We start from the raw sequence: 8,185 nt of genomic DNA, 5'->3' as shown, positions 1-8,185 counted from the left end.
TCCTGTGATCGAATACTGGTCTCCCATTGGTGGTGCAGCGGTCAGCTGATGCATACTGTCATGGCAGCACTCATCACCCGGCGCTGGCGGGAAAGGACCGCAAGTGAACACCAGAGCCATGTGGCATGCTGTGGGGAGCGGGTGCAGAGGCTGCAGCCCATGTTGAAGCCGCAGGGATGCAGGGAAAGCTTCTGGCAAGCAGGAGACTGGAGGAGCATTGCAGATAAGTAATATGGAGGCAAGTGCCCGTTTTGTGCCAGACTACTGCATAGGCACATCCATTCCTAATACATACAAATCTATGCGGTCACACCAACACACTCTTTCGTATGCAAGTGCAACTGTCATTATTTTCATCAGAACTGGCACCTATCACATGGTAGGTGCAGGAGATCTGTCTGAATTTGATGTTCAAAATACGTATGCGTGACTCAGACTAGTGAGTTGCTCCAGCCACTCACCTGCGACACACCTCACCAATGGGGCAGTTCTCTGCATGCATTCGCAGTTGTTGCCATTCAGTTACCACCCATTTAGCAGCAGCAGAGAAATGACTGAGATGTTTATGGTGTGTTCATTTCCAAAGAGGAGGATGCACTGTAGCATGCAGGGCCGGATTAACAATGGGGCGGATGGAGCTGCAGCTCCAGGCCCCCCACTGAAAATAGGCCCACAGGATCTCCTGCAGTGCTGCCAGTGTTGACAGGGAAAAGTTTTTCCTGTCACCACCAGCAGCTCACTCCCTTCCCTCACCTCAGCCAGCCGACAAAACTCCTTCCTATCTCACAGTCAGACTCTGGGCCACCCGACCTGTAAGAAGCTCCGGCCCCGTTTTTGCGAAAGCTCCACCTCGCACACCAGACAAGCGGCGCCTCCCTCACCTGACAGAGACTCCACCTCCCGCAGCAGAAGCTCCCCCACAGCCGTCAGAAGCTCCGCCCACAGTACCCGACAGAAGCCCCGCCTCCCGCAGCCGTCAGAAGCTCCGCCCCTGCCCCCTTCCAGAAGCTCCCGCTCCCCGACAGAAGCTTCTCCTCCAGCAGCCGTCAGAAACTCCACAGCCATCAGTAGCTCCGCCTCCTGCACCCGTCAGAAACTCTGCCTCCCGCACCTGTCACAAGCCCGCCTCCTGTACCAGTTGGAAGTTTGGAAGCTCCGCAGTCACGATGTCCGGGTAAGAACTTGAAGTTCAGAACTTTTGAAGCTAGATCGGCAGCACGTGAGTAGAGCTGGGGATCATTGGGGATGTTAGGGGGGTGGTGGTGAGTAATTGACTGCTTAGGACAGAGGTTTAATACTTGGTTGTCAGGAATTTCACAATGCAGCCAATATCACAGGGTTCACAGCTCTTCCTGTGGATATGCTCCGCCCCATGACACCATTTTTGCTCCTACCCTGCTGCTCTTCCACCAGTATCTATGCTTTCTAGGGATCTGGATTGGCCTGATTGGTAGCCGCCTAATAGTAAGTAGTATTACTTACACCCACCCTCCCTCCGTGCAGTGCTCTCTAACAGCCTCCCTTCCGCGCCGCTACCTACACCCTCCCTCACGCGCTGCTCCCTACACCTCCCTCCCGCACCGCTACCTACACCTTCTCTCCCGCGCCGCTAACTACACCCTCCCTCCCGCGCTGCTACCTACACCCCCCCTCCCCCGCCGCTACCTACACCCTCCCGTACCGCTACCTACACCCTCCCTCACGCGCTGCTCCCTACACCCTCCCTCCCGCATCGCTACCTACACCCTCCCTCCCGCACCGCTACCTACACCCTCCCTCCCGCACCGCTACCTACAGCCTCCCTCCCGCGCTGATACCTACACCTTCCCTCCCGCACCGCTACCTACACCCTCCCTCCCGCGCTGATACCTACACCTTCCCTCCCGCACCGCTACCTACACATTCCCTCCCTCACCGCTACCTACACATTCCCTCCCGTGCCGCTACCTACACCCTCCCTCACGCGCTGCTCCCTACACCCTTCACTGATCCCTACTGCAACCCCGGGATTGAGTGTTTTTCAATCCCGAATCCCGGGAATGAAAAACAGCCCAGGATTGGCCTCCCTAATGCTTTCCTCTCCAGCTGTATCTCTGCCCCCTCCCCACCTGTATCTCTGCTCCCTCCCCACCTGTATCTCTGCCCCCTCTCCACCTGTATCTCTGCCCCCTCCCCACCTGTATCTCTGCTCCCTCCCCACCTGTATCTCTGCCCCCTCCCCACCTGTATCTCTGCTCCCTCTCCACCTGTATCTCTGCCCCCTCCCCACCTGTATCTCTGCTCCCTCCCTACCTGTATCTCTGCCCCCTCCCCACCTGTATCTCTGCTCCCTCCCCACCTGTATCTCTGCCCCCTCTCCACCTGTATCTCTGCCCCCTCCCCACCTGTATCTCTGCTCCCTCCCTACCTGTATCTCTGCCCCCTCCCCACCTGTATCTCTGCCCCCTCCTCACCTGTATCTCTGCCCCCTCCCCACCTGTATCTCTGCTCCCTCTCCACCTGTATCTCTGCCCCCTCCCCACCTGTATCTCTGCTCCCTCCCTACCTGTATCTCTGCCCCCTCCCCACCTGTATCTCTGCTCCCTCTCCACCTGTATCTCTGCCCCCTCTCCACCTGTATCTCTGCTCCCTCTCCACCTGTATCTCTGCCCCCTCTCCACCTGTATCTCTGCCCCCTCTCCACCTGTATCTCTGCCCCCTCTCCACCTGTATCTCTGCCCCCTCCCCACCTGTATCTCTGCTCCCTCCCTACCTGTATCTCTGCCCCCTCCCCACCTGTATCTCTGCCCCCTCCCCACCTGTATCTCTGCCCCCTCCCCACCTGTATCTCTGCCCCCTCCCCACCTGTATCTCTACTCCCTCTCCACCTGTATCTCTGCCCCCTCCCCACCTGTATCTCTGCTCCCTCCCTACCTGTATCTCTGCCCCCTCCCCACCTGTATCTCTACTCCCTCTCCACCTGTATCTCTGCCCCCTCCCCACCTGTATCTCTGCTCCCTCCCTACCTGTATCTCTGCCCCCTCCCCACCTGTATCTCTGCTCCCTCTCCACCTGTATCTCTGCTCCCTCTCCACCTGTATCTCTGCTCCCTCTCCACCTGTATCTCTGCTCCCTCTCCACCTGTATCTCTGCCCCCTCCCCACCTGTATCTCTGCTCCCTCCCCACCTGTATCTCTGCCCCCTCCCCATCTGTATCTCTGCCCCCTCCCCACCTGTATCTCTGCTCCCTCTCCACCTGTATCTCTGCCCCCTCCCCACCTGTATCTCTGCTCCCTCTTCACCTGTATCTCTGCCCCCTCCCCACCTGTATCTCTGCTCCCTCCCCACCTATATCGTTGCTCCCTCTCCACCTGTATCTCTGCCCCCTCCCCACCTGTATCTCTGCTCCCTCTTCACCTGTTCCTGCTCCCTCCCCACCTATATCGTTGCTCCCTCTCCACCTGTATCTCTGCCCCCTCCCCACCTGTATCTCTGCCCCCTCCCCACCTATATCGTTGCTCCCTCTTCACCTGTATCTCTGCTCCCTCCCCACCTATATCGTTGCTCCCTCCCTACCTGTATCTCTGCTCCCTCTTCACCTGTATCTCTGCTCCCTCCCCACCTATATCGTTGCTCCCTCTCCACCTGTATCTCTGCCCCTCCCCACCTGTATCTCTGCTCCCTCTTCACCTGTCCCTGCTCCCTCTTCACCTGTTCCTGCTCCCTCCCCACCTGTATCTCTGCTCCCTCTTCACCTGTTCCTGCTCCCTCCCCACCTGTATCTCTGCTCCCTCTTCACCTGTTCCTGCTCCCTCCCCACCTATATCGTTGCTCCCTCTCCACCTGTATCTCTGCCCCCTCCCCACCTGTATCTCTGCCCCCTCCCCACCTATATCGTTGCTCCCTCTCCACCTGTATCTCTGTCTCCCTCTCCACCTGTATCTCTACCTCCTCCCCACCTGTATCCCTGCTCCCTCTCCACCTGTATCTCTGCCCCCTCCCCACCTGTATCTCTGCCCCCTCTCCACCCGTGTCTCTGCCCCCTCTCCACCCGTGTCTCTGCCCCTCTCCACCTGTATCTCTACCTCCTCCCCACCTGTATCTCTGCCCCCTCTCCACCCGTGTCTCTGCCCCTCTCCACCTGTATCTCTGCCCCCTCTCCACCCGTGTCTCTGCCCCCTCTCCACCTGTATCTCTACCCCCTCCCCACCTGTATCTCTACCCCCACCCCATCTGTCTCTGTCTCCCTCCCCACCTTATCTCTACCCCCTTCCCACCTGTGTCTCTGCCCCCTCTCCACACATGTTTCTGCCTTCTCTCAACCCGTGCTTCCGCCTACCTCTCACACTTGTGTCTCTTCCACCTTCACTACTTGTCTCTCTGCCACCTTAACTGCCTGTGTGTCCACCCCTCTTCTCACCTGTGCCTTCCTACTTGCGCCTCTGCTTCGTTCCCCACTTGGGTCTTTGCCCCCTCCTTACTTGTTTCTCTTCATTCTCCCCACTGTGTCCCTTCCCCCTTCACCACCTGTGCTTATGGCCCCGTTTACACATGTGACTCTGTCCCCCTATCCAGCTGTATCTCTGCCTTCCACCCCACCTGTGGTTCTACCTTCTCTCTACCTGTGCTTCCACCTCCCTCTCCACCTCTCCAAAAGCATCTCTGTCTCCCTTCACACCTGTATCTTTTCCCCCCTCTCCACCTGTATCTCTATCTTCCTGTCCACCTATCCATCTACTATTCTGCCTCACTCCCCACCTGTGGTACTACTCCCTTCGACCCATGCTTTCGCCCATCTCACTGTAACCAGTTTCGCAGGGACAGAGCTCTCTCACAAGCTCTGTCCCTGAATATGATAATTGATACATCCTTGTGATGAATTCAGTCATCTCAATGTGATTTTGGTCGAATTTATCACATTCTATTCACATCTGAGAAGTGGATTGTAATAACTATGCCCCATGGTGCAGAGATGTAGTGTAGTAGTAATTGTACTAAGCAGTGATAAGAGCGGAGAAGTGAGCCAATGGAGAAGTTGTCCCATCAACCAATCAGCATTGACGTAACATTTATCATTTGCAAACTATAAAAGTATACAGAGCAGTTCCACTGGCTCACTTCTCCACTTTTATCACTGCTTAATACATCTCCACCATAGTTAAGAGATGTAGTATGAGGTGGAAGTGCAGTGATGTAGTATGCCACCACACACCCCTACCCTCCCAGGTAGAAATTCTGTGACGCTAATCACACCCACTGCGTGGCGCGCAATAGGCCCTTCATAAATTTCAGCTCCAGGCCCATGTGGACCTTAATCTGGCACTGGTAGCATGCCATGCAGCATGCTAGATGCTAGAAATCACTAGTTGCGTCAGCATCAGGTCCTGAAACGCTGTCTGCTTTGTACTTGTAGCCCATAAAAGTTTTCACACTGCAGTATAGATTTGGCTTTGGGCACAGCCCAGGACTTACTCCTACAGTGCGATGAGAACAGGCTGATCTGGTCCGAAGCTGACATCAAACACCCTCCCTGAAAACACTGCGTTTTCCCTGACACTGCCAGAAAATGGTCAGTTACCACCCACAAGCGCCCTCTTCCTGTCAATCAGCATACGAATGGCTGTGCAATTGAAATTTTCGCACCAGCCTGTCGCTGTTTGGTGATGCCTGTTGTTGTTTGGCGATGTATGTGCGCATTGCAGTGCATACGCATGTGCAGTCTATCGATAATCGTCCGCTGTGCAAAAACGGACAGCAGCGGTCAGGTCTGAATCGGGCCCCAAATCTCTGCACCTGTTACATCTGCCCCACCTGCAGTGCAGCCTGGTTTTACCAAGGTGCACAGTTACCTGCTCTTTTATTGCTCCCAACTGACAATTAGCCCCATTAGTGTATTTAGCATTTTTCTCATGACAATATTTATTTAGTAATTCTAATTAAATAGAAGTGTGGCTGTGGTTTATTGCTTGATGCGGCCTGTTTTGCTATGTTTGTGCACATGCTTAGACTTACATTATGTCTATGTTATAGAGAAATATTGCTTTTGTTCTGTACATTATGACTTAATTAGACGAGCAAAAACACTGTAGTGTTTTAAAGGGCACCCTGACCTTAACCAGACTGGCAAGTGCTCTCATACGTTTCTCCAACTACTGAATGCTGGATACAGTACAGCTTTTTCAAGTGTCCCATTTTTCTTTCTTATGAACATCTCAATGATTTGTCTGTAATAGTTATACTGATTATTTACTTAATACTTTTACAGTTCGCACAATGTGTTTATGCCATTTCAAATGGAAAGTTCCAGCTATGACATGAAAGTATTACAGTCTGCTGATTTTGGACTATAAGACCATTTGATTATTTGATATAATACAGACTCACAGATTAACTTGGACACCGAGACAAGCTACAGTGGGGGTAATTCAGACCGGATGGCTGCAGCGATCGCAGTCTGAATGACTATGCGCAGTGCGCACGCCATATATAGCAAGGAGACAAGCTGGCACTCATAGAGACTTAAACAAATGGAAGACACAGTTTCTGATGTCAACGTTTCAGGGTATTACCCTTTTATCAAGACCAACTGTAAAGAAACAATAAACAAACACTTATACATTACCGATCACCGCGTGCACAACTCATCCACTGCGCCCGCAGAGACCCGGTGACGTCATTGGCGTTCGCCAGCGCCGGCGACCCGGCGTCAGTAGGGGGCATGGAGTAACTGAATGAGTGACCCATCACCATGGAAACATGGACGGCTATAGGAAAAAATGCATGAAGTGTCAGAATACCTTAGAGCATAGCACTGTTACACTTAAACTAGAGGGACTGATAATAAAGTAGACTACAGAAATAAGAGAACCTAACCTTCACTCATTAAAGCGTAAACCTGCCGGATTCATTTATGGGGGCCGTCTTGTAGGTCTTAAAGATGCAGATAACCGGACCTCTAAAAGTGCTTCTATGAGAGAGAGGTAGCCCAGTAAATAGAAGTAGACCCCTATTCAGTAAATACAACTATAGGGATACATGCTAAGTGATGTCAAGAGCTAGAGGAAGCATGTGTATGATAGTATTTCGTTTAAACTCAGAGGTTTAACAGTCTGCAAAGTGTGAATCTACCACACCTCCTTTTGTAATAGGGTGCGTCCACGATTGCCGCCTCTTAGAGATTCAGGGACCCCATCAATAATTTTATATCGAATAGAGCACAGGTTCTCAAATTCGGTCCTCAGGACCCCACACAGTGCATGTTTTGAAGGTCTCCTCACAGAATCACAAGTGACATAATTAGCTCCACCTGTGGACCTTTAAAAATGTGTCATTGAGTAATTAATACACCTGTGCACTTGCTGGGTTACCTGCAAAACATGCACTGTGTGGGGTCCTGAGGACTGATTTTGAGAACCACTGGAATAGAGGATATGCTGTGTTGAAACTCCTTAAAGTGACGGGCTACTGGTTGATCTGCTCCTCGTCCTTCAAGGGCCGCCTATATGCTGGACCGGTGGAGCGCTATTCTTTCTTTACATTGTCGTATGGTTTTACAAATGTACAGGAGCCCACAGGGGCACTTGATATAGTATACGACATATCGACTTGAGCATGTAAATGAGTATTTGATCTTAAACTCTTTGCCCGATCTGGGATGATGAAAGACTACACCTGATTCCAGACTGCTGCACGTTGTGCAGCCCAGGCACTTATAGTTGCCCGGCTTCCTAGTCAGGAAATGTGTGACCGGCGGGGGCTTAAAAATGGTGATGTCGTTGTGTACAACAGAGTCTTTGATGTTACGTCCTCGACGGTAAGAAGGTAGAATGGTGGTCTCTTTGAATGACCCTAGTTGTTTGTCTTGGGTTACAATCGGCCATATCTGTTTTGCTTTTCGCATTGCATCAGTACTGGAGGTTGAGTAGTTTTGTGGCCACACTATGCGGTTGTGATCTTTAACACTTTGTGTTTTTTGTAATAGGCTGGTACGGTCCTGCCTTAGTGCCCTTTGTTTAGCTTTCTTGAGATATTTAAATTTGTAGCCTCTCTGGATGAATTTACGAGTCATAATGTCCATTTGTTTAATGGCCTCTGCTCTATCACTGCAAATACGCCTGATTCTGATGAATTGCGAGTATGGCAGTCCCTACTAACGGGCGGTGTGGGGGTGGTGGTGGTGGTGATGGCTATTGGCGTGTAAAGTAGT

General features: G+C 52.3%; 1 long non-coding RNA gene across 1 annotated transcript in view; it reads left to right on the top strand.

Annotated features, from left to right (window-relative positions):
• The first annotated feature begins 622 nt into the window (after nucleotides 1-622).
• LOC134911841 (uncharacterized) overlaps nucleotides 623-8,185 on the top strand; it is a 173,922-nt gene continuing 166,359 nt past the window's right edge. The window contains exon 1 of the long non-coding RNA XR_010176888.1: nucleotides 623-1,174. This is a non-coding gene — a long non-coding RNA (uncharacterized LOC134911841). The remainder of the gene's footprint in view (nucleotides 1,175-8,185) is intronic.

This window comes from Pseudophryne corroboree, chromosome 4, assembly GCF_028390025.1.
Source record: "Pseudophryne corroboree isolate aPseCor3 chromosome 4, aPseCor3.hap2, whole genome shotgun sequence".
Lineage (NCBI taxonomy): Eukaryota > Metazoa > Chordata > Amphibia > Anura > Myobatrachidae > Pseudophryne > Pseudophryne corroboree.
This window is presented reverse-complemented; position numbering and strand designations above follow the sequence as displayed.